At 46.4% G+C, this 12,988-nt stretch overlaps 1 protein-coding gene across 2 annotated transcripts in view; it reads right to left on the minus strand.

Annotated features, from left to right (window-relative positions):
- The window catches only part of ZDBF2 (zinc finger DBF-type containing 2), a 49,173-nt gene extending 36,627 nt beyond the window's left edge, over nucleotides 1-12,546 (minus strand). Inside the window, exon 1 of one of the 2 annotated variants that reach the window (XM_073646386.1) lies at nucleotides 12,354-12,546. The gene's annotated coding sequence lies outside the window, so the exon portion shown is untranslated. The remainder of the gene's footprint in view (nucleotides 1-12,353) is intronic. The other variant, XM_073646385.1, reaches the window with a different exon arrangement.
- Nucleotides 12,547-12,988: the final 442 nt, after the last annotated feature.

The following is a 12,988-nucleotide window of genomic DNA, read 5'->3' on the forward strand; positions in this document are numbered from 1 at the left end:
TTGCGGTGCTGGCCTGATAGATCGGTGATCCCTTGAGAAACTGAAACACCTTCTGGGTCACATAAATGTTCACCTGACTACCTATGGCTTAGGGCGAGTGACCACGTGATCACTGTTCGTTTACTACTCAAGCACACAAGTTACCTGCAGACATGGAGATTTCTTATGGGAGGATATCAACAATGTAATATTTAAAGTGGTTTTCTAGAGCCACTCACTTTTGCATCAGAAGGGAGAGGTGCAATGTTACAATCTCACACACCTGGCAAGATGCATGCAAGAGCAGCAGGTATCACACATCTGTCCTGGTCACTAGAACAGGACAGGTGCATCATTCTAGAAGATTGATCACCAACGGGGTGTAGTTCAAAGGAACTTGGTGGGGCCTGGCTTTAGGCTGGGCTGCATTTTGATCCTGTGAATAACAACCCCCCCCCCCCCTTGGTAACAGCCATAAATAGTAGCACTAAATAAAAAGGACTCTGGCACTGTATGCAATTTTTTTTTAATTAGGCAATGTTCACACTAGGAGTTTTTAGTGGGGGGTTTTTTCAGCGTTTTTATATGCAAATTTTCAGCTGCGTTTTACAGTACCAGCAAAGTCTGAGATTTCAGACATCTCATGCACTCACCTTGGTTTTTGTGTCATCAGTATTTTGTGCTTTGCATGTTTTTTTGCACAATAGAGCATGTCACTTCTTTCAGCGTTTTTTTTCTGGGTTTTTCACACACTGAAAGTAATGGGTGGTGAAAAAATGCTGAAAACGCATAGTGTGAACATAGCTATCAGGTTTTGCTGCATTTTTTGTAAAAAAAAAAGCACTATATGAAACTCATTTATTTCTGTGATTTTACAATCTCGTCTGTCACCTGAGATGGTAGTTTGGATTAAGACAATTTAATTAAATTAGTTATGTGTAGAAGTGTAAACATTTGCTCATCACCTTGGTGTGAGATTGAACAATACCTGTGGCCCACGGAGGTGTGAAGTGTGAAATTGAAGAATCTCTGAGCAACTCAATGGCAGACCATAGTGTGAATATAAATAGTTTCCTACAAACTCAATGGACTGCCAGTGTCTTAGGTAAACTATTCCTGAATAATTCCCCTCCCCCCATTGTTACATTTGTAATTCTCGTTAATATGGTTTCACATATGTCTTGCATTGGTGACATGTGTTCATGCTTCTGTGCTGAAAAACGCACCAAAACCTGCATTTTTGACACAGCTTCTTTCCTGCCAAGAGATCAGGTTTTGCTGCAGAAAAAAAAACAATGAAAAAATGCCTAGTGTGAAAAACATAGACTTACAATACTCAGTGGAGCAGCAGGAATAAAGTAAACGCAAAACTTGGCCACTATTAACCCAGTACCAGATTCTCTGGTGTGTGCTTCAATGTTGCTAAATGAGATAGCCTCGTCTGCTTCTGTAGCATCAGATACATTGGGATCATGACAACACAGTCAAGATATTTTAGAACATTTCCGTCCCCATTTAATTGAATGAATCCTGTAATCAATTTATTTCCGTTTTTATTATCCTAAAATGGAAATAATTACTGGACATGTGAACATAGCCTTACAAGAGCTCTGCAGACTCACTGACAGAGTTGGAAGGTGGTGGCAGTGGGAGCTGGCGAAGACTTGGGAAGCAAGTTGTACAGAGAAATGTATGAAGACCTCTTTCTGGTCTACTGCAACATCATTGTAGAAAGAAACGGGCAATGGAGAGGAAGCTGGAGTGAGGAGCTAATGCTCCTGAGATCCTGGCCAAACTGAATGTAGACAGAGCACGTTCGGCCACCGATCTAAGATCTCCCTGGCAACAAGCTGTAAACAATAAAACTGAATACATCAGATGGCAAGGGGACGGAGCAATAAAAAAAGAAAGTCAATTGTAAACTTGCTTATTTTAATAAGGTTTACCTGTCTTTTCCTGTTTTATGAAATGGGACTAACCCTTCAAATCACGGTTTATAATTATTATAGACAAGCTTTCATACAACTGGAGAATACCTTTAAAAGGGAATCTGTCACCATATTTGACCTATCAAAACTATTAATATGGGAGTACAGGTTATAGACTGCCGAAAAAAGTCCTCCCTGTATGTCTGATATCGGATGTCTTGTTGCTGAGAAATCATCTTTTATCACTTTATATAAATGACCTCTTCCAGGCTCTGGGGAGGACGCTGCCTGGAAGATAACTCCTCCTATAGAGATTATTATACATGAAGGGGGAGTTACCAGTGTGATGTGTAATGGCCGCTCTCTTCTCTCCTGATCTCACTGCAGAGCTGTGTGTGATTATACCTGACACATCTGCAGATTCCTCTCAGCTTCAATCTCACAGGCAGATGGTGTAATATTGTTACAATAGATCAGAGAGAAGCAAAAAATATGCTTGCATGAAGACAAATTTCATTTCTCCTGTTAGGTGTTAGTTACTTGTCTCACACTGGTAACTCTCCCTTCATGTATAATACTCTCTGGGGGCAGAGTTATCTTCCGACAACATACTAGGCAGAGCCTGGACAAGGTTATTTATATATACGGAAAATGTGGATTTCTCTGGAATAAGACATTGGATCACAAATATTAAGGTATAATTTTATTCAGCTTCCTATGATCTGCATGCCCATATAGAGGGCTTTGGAGGGATGATCCTACTGACAGATTCCCTTCAATGTGTACGAGAACCCCAAAGATGTGTTCAGGATTTGGATTGCTATAGAATGTCATGCCTAAAAGTCACTCATAATCCCTTGATAACTCGTACAAAAAATGAATCGGGAAGATCACAGCTGGAAGAATAGTCCTACAAAAGAAAGCATTTATCATCAAGCACGCCTCAATAAAATAACCCTGCTGGCCTCTACTTCAATACACATGCCCAGAAGGTGCCTCTCCTCCCACCGCTCTCTACATCCGGAGCAACCACCATTGTATGCGCAGTTACTACTCCTGTTGGATCAAGTGTCTCATTGCACATCTCCTGACACAGGAACCAAGACATTAAACAGCTGTGTTTCTTGGCCGACAGCCATGTAAGAAAAGACTATTTCATTTTTTTTTTCTGGAAAATAAACAAACAACACACTATTGGTATAATTTATTTTGGTTTTATTTTTTATTTTGAGCATAAAGTTAGAAACTGCCAGAAAGAAACACTAGAAATACAGGAGCATAAAAATACCATACAATTAAAGAACTTGAGCCTTAAAATAGAACCACTGCCAGCGAGATATAAATATATGCGGCTTCATTATTTTCATGAGAAATGGCTGCGCCTTACCCATCCCCTCTCTATGCCTGCTGCCCCTACAATCAGAGGTGGCCGTTCAGCTGCATTTTGGAAGCCACCACAAAAAAGTTTTCTGGTACTATGTTAGCCAAAAAACTACAAGCCTGATTCATTACTGAATTTGCGGCTTTTTTTATCCAGTTGTGTGTTTTTCACCTGTTTCTCATTTGTGCATAATTGTTATTTTGTGTCTTTTTTAAAGCCGGTGTTATTTGTTTGCCCTTTTGGTTTGTTAGGCCTAGGCTACACTGCAACTTTTTGTAGTGTCACGGATTAATTTTAACTATTTAGCTACAGCGGCATTCTAAAGCAATACATTGAGTTGTATGTACCGTATTTTTTGGACTATAAGACACACTTTTTTCCTCCAAAATTTGGGAGGAAAGCGGGGGGTGCGTCTTATAGTCTGAATATACATGTATACTATGCAGGGCCGGTGTCAGCACCCGGGCAAGTGCCGGGGCCCTGAGCAGGCAGGGGGGCCCACTGGCGGTCGCGCACCCCGCTGGGCTGTGGGCGGAGGAGAGCGGTGCCAGCGCCCACCCTTCTCCACCGCTTGCTCAGGGCCCCAGCAGCCGGATACTTACCTCTCCCCGTGCCTCCGCAGATCCGCTGTCTTCCTGCTCTGCGCTCCCTGTGACGTCTCAGGTCAGAGGGCGCGGTGACGTCTTTCCACCGCGCGCTCCCCTGAGCCGTCACAGGAAGCGCAGAGCGGGACGAAGCCGGCAACGCTGGAGTCCGGACCCGAGCAGCAGGTGAGGAGGAGGGAGGTGAGTATTTGATTTTTTTTTCTTTAATGTATGCAGGCATGGGGCATAATATGGGGGGTGACATCCTGCATGGGGCATTATAGAGAGAGGGGGTGACATCCTGCATGGGGCCTTATAAAGAGGGGGGGTACATCCTGCATGGGGCATTATAAATAGAGGGGGGTGACATCCTGCATGGGGCATTATAAAGAGAGGGGGGGTGACATCCTGCATGGGGCATTATAAAGAGAGGGGAGGATGACATCCTGCATGGGGCATTATAAAGAGAGGGGGGGGGTGACATCCTGCATGGGGCATTATAAAGAGAGGGGGGGGGTGACATCATGCATGGGGCATTATAAAGAGAGGGGGGGGGGGGGACATCCTGCATGGGGCATTATAAAGAGAGGGGGGGGGGTGACATCCTGCATGGGGCATTATAAAGAGAGGGGGGGTGACATCCTGCATGGGGCATTATAAAGAGAGGGGGGGTGACATCCTGCATGGGGCATTATAAAGAGGGGGGGGTGACATCCTGCATGGGGCATTATAAAGAGAGGGGGGGTGACATCCTGCATGGGGCATTATAAAGAGAGGGGGGGTGACATCCTGCATGGGGCATTATAAAGAGAGGGGGGTGACATCCTGCATGGGGCATTATAAAGAGAGAGGGGTGACATCCTGCATGGGGCATTATAAAGAGAGAGGGGTGACATCCTGCATAGGGCATTATAAAGAGAGAGGGGTGAGATCCTGCATGGGGCATTATAAAGAGAGAGGGGTGACATCCTGCATGGGGCATTATAAAGAGAGGGGGGTGGCATCCTGCATGGGGCATTATAAGGTGGAGAACAGCCTGCATGGGGCATTATAAAGGTGGAGAACAGCCTGCATGGGGCATTATAAGGGGGGGGGGGGGGACAGCCTGCATAGTGCATTATGTGGGGGGAACAGCCTGCATGGAGCATTATAAGGGGGGGGGGCAGCCTGTATGGGGCATTATGTGGGGGGTAACAGCCTGCATGCAGCATTATATGGGGGCCAGTAGCTTGTATGGAGCGTTATAAGGGGACCAATATCCTATATGGAGCGTTATATGGGGGCCAGTATCCTGTATGGAGCGTTATATGGGGGCCAGTATCCTGTATGGAGCTTTATAAGGGGACCAGTATCCTGTATAGAACGTTATATGTGGGCCAGTATCCTGTATGGAGCTTTATAAGGGGACCAGTATTCTGTATGGAGCCTTATATGGGGGCCAGTATTCCCTATGGAGCCTTATAAGGAGGCCAGTATTCCCTATGGAGCCTTATATGGGGGCCAAGTATTCCGTATGGAGCCTTATATGGGGGCCAGTATTCCGTATGGGGCCTTATATGGGGGCCAGTATTCCTTATGGGGCCTTATATGGGGGCCAGTATTCCTTATGGGGCCTTATATGGGGGCCAGTATTCCTTATGGGGCCTTATATGGGGGCCAGTATTCCTTATGGGGCCTTATATGGGGGCCAGTATTCCGTATGGGGCCTTATATGGGGGCCAGTATTCCGTATGGGGGCCAGTATTCCGTATGGGGGCCTTATATGGGGGCCAGTATTCTGTGTGGAGCGATTCGCTGGTTTCTGAGCTATTGTGGAATTTACAATAGATATCACTCATGTAATGTAAGAAGTGAAATCTTTGCATTGTACTATATATTTCTCTGCGGTATCTGTGCATCATGAATCGTGGTATGTATTATGCATTGAGGGCCGAGGGGTGCCATGCATACCAGGATTGAGGGCCGAGGGGTGCCATGCATACCAGGATTGAGGGCCGAAGGGTGCCATGCATACCAGGATTGAGGGCCGAAGGGTGCCATGCATACCAGGATTGAGGGCTGAAGGGTGCCATGCATACCAGGATGAGGGTCATTACCCCTATAACATTGTCAGTAGCAGACAGCAGACCCCCTCCCCCTTAACAGTGCATCATGACCACATTTTTTTGCTTAAATTTTTATTCTATTTTCCTCCTCTAAAACCTACGTGCGTCTTATAATCTGAAAAATACGGTAATTGGGTGGACTACATTTGCCATTTAATAGTTAAAATCAAATCAGTAGTGCTACAAAAAGTCACAGTGAAGCTAAGAACTTATGTTTGCCCTTGTGGTGTTTAGAATTTCCAGATGCATTCACCAAATGCGACTTTTTAAAAAAGTCACAAAACTTGGCACATTTCCCCTCTCCCAACCCCCCAGAGCGATTGTATGTACAACAGTTATTTTAATGCAATTTTTGAGACCTTTATGAAAATGTGCAGCTTTTACCAATAGTCACAAAATAGATTAAAGTGAACCTGTCATGTAAAAAATGTTATTAACCTGCAGATATGGGGTTAATCTGCAGGTTAATAGCGTTCTGACAAACTGCAGCTGCCACACAGAGTCCCATTGCCGGGAAGAAATGAACTTTATTTCCCCGGCTGCCTCGCTCTCACTCATAGGGGTGCGGCCAACACGGCTTCAGTCACCGCTCACTGCACAGGGAGTGGCGGCTGTAACCACATACCGGCACTGACTGACAACCCGCTCATCAATATGCGGCCGCCGCACTGTGTGGGAACGCTATTACACTGCAGATTAACCCCATATTTACATGACAGAAAATACAAAAATGAAGAGCAATTTTTTTTTTTATTTTGTGCCAAATTCATGAACCATGTGCACCAATTTGAAGAAGCGGACGCAAAAACATCAAACACCACAAGACACCTGTAAATGATGAATCTGACTCAAGTGCTGCCAGAGGATTTGTCCCTCGGCACATCTCTGCACTGTGACACGAGTAGAGCAGGCGATATCATGCCACTTTCGGCGGTATAGGTAGACATGATGTCACCTGCCCCACTCACGTCACAATGTGCAATTGCATAGAGAGAAAGTCTCCTTTAAATACTTTACTCTCAAAAAAATACAAAATTATTGCCACAATGATACCAACAGGCTAACTAGAGAACATTACTTTCAATTATTTTTCTGGTTAGTCAATTAAGGTATCTATAATATAACCGGCCAAGCGTCCCTCTGTCTGAAGCCTCTATGGACTGCGCATGCGCAACGCGCAGTCTGGCTCCAGACAGAAGAACGCATGGAGCCGTTACAGGTAAGAGGAGTGTATGGCACCGGAGATCACGGTATGCGTTCATACCGCGATCTCCGGCGACATACTTATATAGTTACCTGACCGGGAAGAGAGTTGCCGCGGCGCCTCTCTTCTGGCCGGAGATCGGGGGCGGAGTGAAGGCGTCGGAATCGGCGCATGCGCATAGCGCTATCCGGCGCCATTTTACTGAAGACACATTTGCAGTGTGTCTTCAGCAAAATGGAGCTGGACAACGCGCCGTATTCCGGCGCCGTATTCCTCCCCCGGCCTCCGGCAGAACAGGACACAGCAGCGCTGGAGCACAGGGAAGAAAGGGGAGTATAAGTTTTTATTTTTTTTTGTATGTGTGCAGAGGAGTACCATGCATACCAGGATTGGGGGATGAGAGGTACCATGCATACCAGGAATGGGGGATGAGAGGGGATAGCATGCATACCAGGAATGGGGGATGAGGGGGATACCATGCATACCAGAAATGGGGGGTACCATGCATACCGGGATTGGGGTATGAGGTGGGATACCATGCATACCAGGAATGGGGGGATTAGGGGGATACCATGCATACCAGGAATGGGGGATGAGGGGGATACCATGCATACCAGGAATGGGGGATACCATGCATACCAGGATTGGGGGATGAGGGGGATACCATGCATACCAGGAATGGGGGATGAGGGGGATACCATGCATACCAGGAATGGGGGATGAGGGGGATACCATGCATACCAGGAATTGGGGATGAGGGGGATACCATGGATACCAGGAATGAGGGGGGATACCATGCATACCAGGAATGAGGGATGAGGGGGATACCATGCATACCAGGATTGGTGGTGAGAGGTGCCATGCGTACCAGGATTGGGGGTGAGGGGTTCCATGCATATCAGGATTGGGTGTGAGGTAAGCACATAACAGGATGGGGGACCATATACCAATAAAAATGCTCGCCACCCGGGCGTAGAACGGACGTAATAGCTAGTTACTACTATAACCATAACGGTTAGTCCTTCATAAGTCTCAAGATGAAAATGTGACAAATGTATTACCCTGCGCACACCTCCAGTAATCATAGTCATAACTGCAATACAACCTTACCCGAGTGCCTCATAGCCGGATGCCCCAGGGTGCCAGTGGGCATGAAAAGGAGCTAATGCGGTCACTACACATACATGACTACGGACAGTTCTACATCCGAATCACATAGATCAGCTTTGCCTGCATCTGAAGCCAAGCAGGAGCTTTTACTATCCGTGCGGAGGATCTTCACCACCAATCTACAGGAGCTGGGGAACATTGTGCTGAACTGTAATATCGCTGCAGGGCCACTACACACAGTGCCGAGCGGAGCTGTAATAACCCCACATGGTCACTACACACTGTACAAAGCAGTACAGTTCAAGGGGCCATGGCGACACCACTGGAGCAGGCCAATCTGAAAAAGGTTCAGAGCTTATGCAGACGTCTATGAAACTCGGTCCAAGAACGAACTGCAATGCACGGCCTGGCAAAGGCTCTCCAGACCTTGACAGCCTAATATAGACCTATAAGGCTGTGGTGTTTTGGTCAAGAGACCCACTAACAGTCCATGTTCGGTCTGAATTTCACGAACAACTGCAAGAGGCCTTATCCTAAGGTTTGATTATCAATGTTACAAACCTGGAATACCACTTTAATGCTACATTAACACATCCGTGTGACATGTTCTAGTGCTGTCCATTGTTTTCGCAGACAGCACACTGACACATAGACTTTCATTGAGCCATGCATGCATTCATTTTAAAAATGACTGTCTCTGGTCCATGAGACTCAGAGAATGTCTATGCTCATCCCTTTAGTGGATCAGACTCTGCCATTAAAATCTATGAGGATCCGCATAAAACAGATGACACACAGAAGACAGACTTTATTTCAGAGATCCATTTGTTTTTAACTGATACAATGTTAAGAGTAATTGAATAAAAATAGTTCAGTCATCAGGGTGCGGCAATAGAAGCAGGGTGAGTGACACCTGTGCCGACCCACAACTTTTATTACTACCCTTGAATGAACAGTCATCAGGGGGTGGTGCTGTTGTCACTCACTGCCACTAAAGACCTCTCCTTTCACAGTAAGAAGCTGATATACGCTACTACACTTTTCCATAACTTTTTTTTCTGCAAGATATTCTGACGCATACCAGCAAGACTGAGTCCAAATGGACACTCTTGGCCTGAGACAGGTGAAGCCTTATAGATGCTTTTAGTGCGTACTTGTACAAGAGCGCCTTAGGAGAAGTGACCAGTACACTAACCTTGTTCAGCTAGAAATTGCCGGCTCATTGTAAAGTCTCTTACAAAATTAGACCACTTCAAAAAGGCGTTTCCACCTATTTTTTTTCTTTTTCCACTTTACCAGTGTACCCATGCTAAAGTGAATAAAATCAGCTGTTACTCAATTCCCCCAGGACTGTGTCTCCATCATTACTCCAGTTATAGTTTATAGGCTGCAGTGGTGACATCACAACTACTACTGCAGCTAATCACTAGGCTTAGCGGCTCGAGCCATTTACCTTGACGCGGCCCTTGAGCCCAACAACCGCAGCGGTCATGTGTTCTGTGATCATGACAAGAACACTGCACTCTGTAAACAATCACTGGAGCAGTGACGCAGAGAGGAGACAGCACTGGACCTGGGGAGGGTGAGAAACAGGTGGGTTTATTATTTTTAGCTCGGGCACACTGATATTCTGAAATGTACAGCTGTAAAACACCTGATTGACGGTCTTCTCTGTACAACTGTATACACAGAGATCACTGTCAATCAATAGTAGGGCCGCCCACTGGACACGTATGCGTATGAACACCACAGATTTCAATGTTTAAAATGCAAGGTTCACTGAATCTTTTCCAACAAAGCTATGTATTATTCCGCTTAGCTTCTCCTAAATCTACACCGTGCTGTCCACAGATCAGACTGCATGAACCAAAGACGGGCTCCATTTAAGCTTTCAACGCCTCAAATATTATTTCTAAATGTTTATAGCTCCACAACACTACACTACACTGACGGCAGGGAGAAGAGCACCGTCCGTACAGAGGAAACAGCACAGGCCGGGAACTGCACGTCACAGGACCCTGTGCAGGGGAGGTGGGGTGAGTATGGAAATAGGGCTAGTAGGCGGGCATTTCTTGGTGCCCCGGTGACGTGAAGCTTAGCAGTAATAATTTAATAAAAAAGCTATTACACAGCAACCAGACCGCTAATATGGGCCATTCAGGTAAGTATATATTCACATTTCTATCACCTGTATGCCCATATTAGCGGTCTGAAATGTCCCAGGGGGTGACAGATTCCCTTTAAATAAAAACTAAAAGAAGCAGCCCAGTAAGTAACATTACTGGAATCATGGTCTCTGCCCCTACATCATGCTGCTCTCAGATGGAGGAGAGCAAAAACCTGGTGACAAGCTTCTAACACATCAATGTTTAATTTTTTTGTAATAATTCTATAAATACCAATATCACACTCTACCCCCCCCCCCCCCATCCATTCTAGTCTGCTCTGCACTGCCCACTAGACAGGAGTTGTTAGGGGGTCCTCCCTTTGACACCAGTAGTCTACAACACTGGCCGGGATTAAAACTTGGAACACTTCAAATAGATTTCATTTTTATAAATGTTTATTATAAATTTATATTTTTATTAGCAACATTTTTATAGCATTAATTTCATAAATCAACTCAAAATCAGGCACAAGTCATTCTAATCGCTCCACCCTAGCCTGCTCTGTAGTGTACGGGCTGGAATAATGAGAGGAGGAGGATCTCCTTATAATCACTCCACCCTAGCCTGCTCTGTAGTGTACGGGCTGGAATAGTGAGAGGAGGAGGAGGATCTCCTTATCACTCCACCCTAGCCTGCTCTGTAGTGTATGGGCTGGAATAGTGAGAGGAGGAGGAGGATCTCCTTATCACTCCACCCTAGCCTGCTCTGTAGTGTATGGGCTGGAATAGTGAGAGGAGGAGGATCTCCTTATAATCACTCCACCCTAGCCTGCTCTGTAGTGTATGGGCTGGAATAGTGAGAGGAGGAGGATCTCCTTATAATCACTCCACCCTAGCCTGCTCTGTAGTGTACGGGTTGGAATAGTGAGAGGAGGAGGATCTCCTTATAATCACTCCACCCTAGCCTGCTCTGTAGTGTACGGGTTGGAATAGTGAGAGGAGGAGGATCTCCTTATAATCGCTCCACCCTAGCCTGCTCTGTAGTGTACGGGTTGGAATAGTGAGAGGAGGAGGAGGATCTCCTTATAATCACTCCACCCTAGCCTGCTCTGTAGTGTATGGGCTGGAATAGTGAGAGGAGGAGGATCTCCTTATAATCACTCCACCCTAGCCTGCTCTGTAGTGTATGGGCTGGAATAGTGAGAGGAGGAGGATCTCCTTATAATCACTCCACCCTAGCCTGCTCTGTAGTGTATGGGCTGGAATAGTGAGAGGAGGAGGATCTCCTTATAATCACTCCACCCTAGCCTGCTCTGTAGTGTATGGGCTGGAATAGTGAGAGGAGGAGGATCTCCTTATAATCACTCCACCCTAGCCTGCTCTGTAGTGTACGGGCTGGAATAGTGAGAGGAGGAGGAGGAGGAGGAGGAGGAGGAGGAGGAGGAGGAGGAGGAGGAGGAGGAGGATCTCCTTATAATCACTCCACCCTAGCCTGCTCTGTAGTGTACGGGCTAGAATAGTGAGAGGAGGAGGATCTCCTTATCACTCCACCCTAGCCTGCTCTGTAGTGTACGGGCTAGAATAGTGAGAGGAGGAGGAGGACCTGCTTATGACAACCTCCATACACTACAATATAGGTCCAGACTATAATACTGACTGTAGGGGATTTCCTTCTGACAACTGACAACTCCTCTCAGTCTCCACCAGCACAGAGGAGTCTGGCATGGAGTCATCAGAACTAGAGTTCTCTGCACTGTTCAGACTATCTATAATCCTGAGTACAGGGGAGGAGGACCTGCTGCTGACAACTCCGCAGAGTCTCAGACTCCAGGACAGGAGGACCTCCTTCTGATAACTCCCCCCTAGCGTGCTCTGTAGTGCCCAGACTAGCACAGTGAGTGCAGGGGGAGGACCTGCTTCTGACCCCTCCACATTAGTCTCCGCCCAGTTCTCACCCTCAGTAGTGAAACTTGTGCCGTTCCCGCCGCACCGAGCATCCAGGCCTCTCTTCTGCTACTTTCCCAGCTTTCCATTTCTTTCCGGGGTCGCACATCTCTACTTCCTGCAGTGGGGAGAACCATCGAGTAGCGACGCTGGATAGAAGGTTCTCCCAGGGACCTCCTGGTCAGCAGCTAGAGGCGCGCATGCGTGCTGTAGTGAAGTAATATAACGCCCAGCCTCTGTGCAGGTGTGCTAGGAGTAGTAGTTTAGCACAGCTAGTGTGACAGGTTGGCGACCACCGGTGTGCAGCAGGTGTGGGCTTTGTGTGCTGTGGTAGTAATAACCTCATGCACATTGGCCGCACTGTACTGTTCGCTTTATAGCCGCAATTCTTACGTCTGTTGCGTTTCTTCTGGCGGTTTCCAGTCTTGCTTTGTAGAGATTTTTGGCTTATATATTCCGCTTTTGTAGCGGGTTTCGATGTTTATATATCCGCATGCAATCCCCGTGTGATCACACCCTGGTGTATCAATGGAAATGCGTTTGTTCTGCGGCTTCAAGTTGGATTTGTGACTACAGTTTATTCATGTGGATTTTGAAGCAGATTTTCGTCTGAAATCCACATGACAAACCACACACTGTTTTTTCA

This window comes from Phyllobates terribilis, unplaced genomic scaffold (assembly GCF_046119375.1).
Source record: "Phyllobates terribilis strain yellow unplaced genomic scaffold, ASM4611937v1 Scaffold_9__5_contigs__length_417890890, whole genome shotgun sequence".
Classification (NCBI taxonomy): Eukaryota; Metazoa; Chordata; class Amphibia; order Anura; family Dendrobatidae; genus Phyllobates; species Phyllobates terribilis.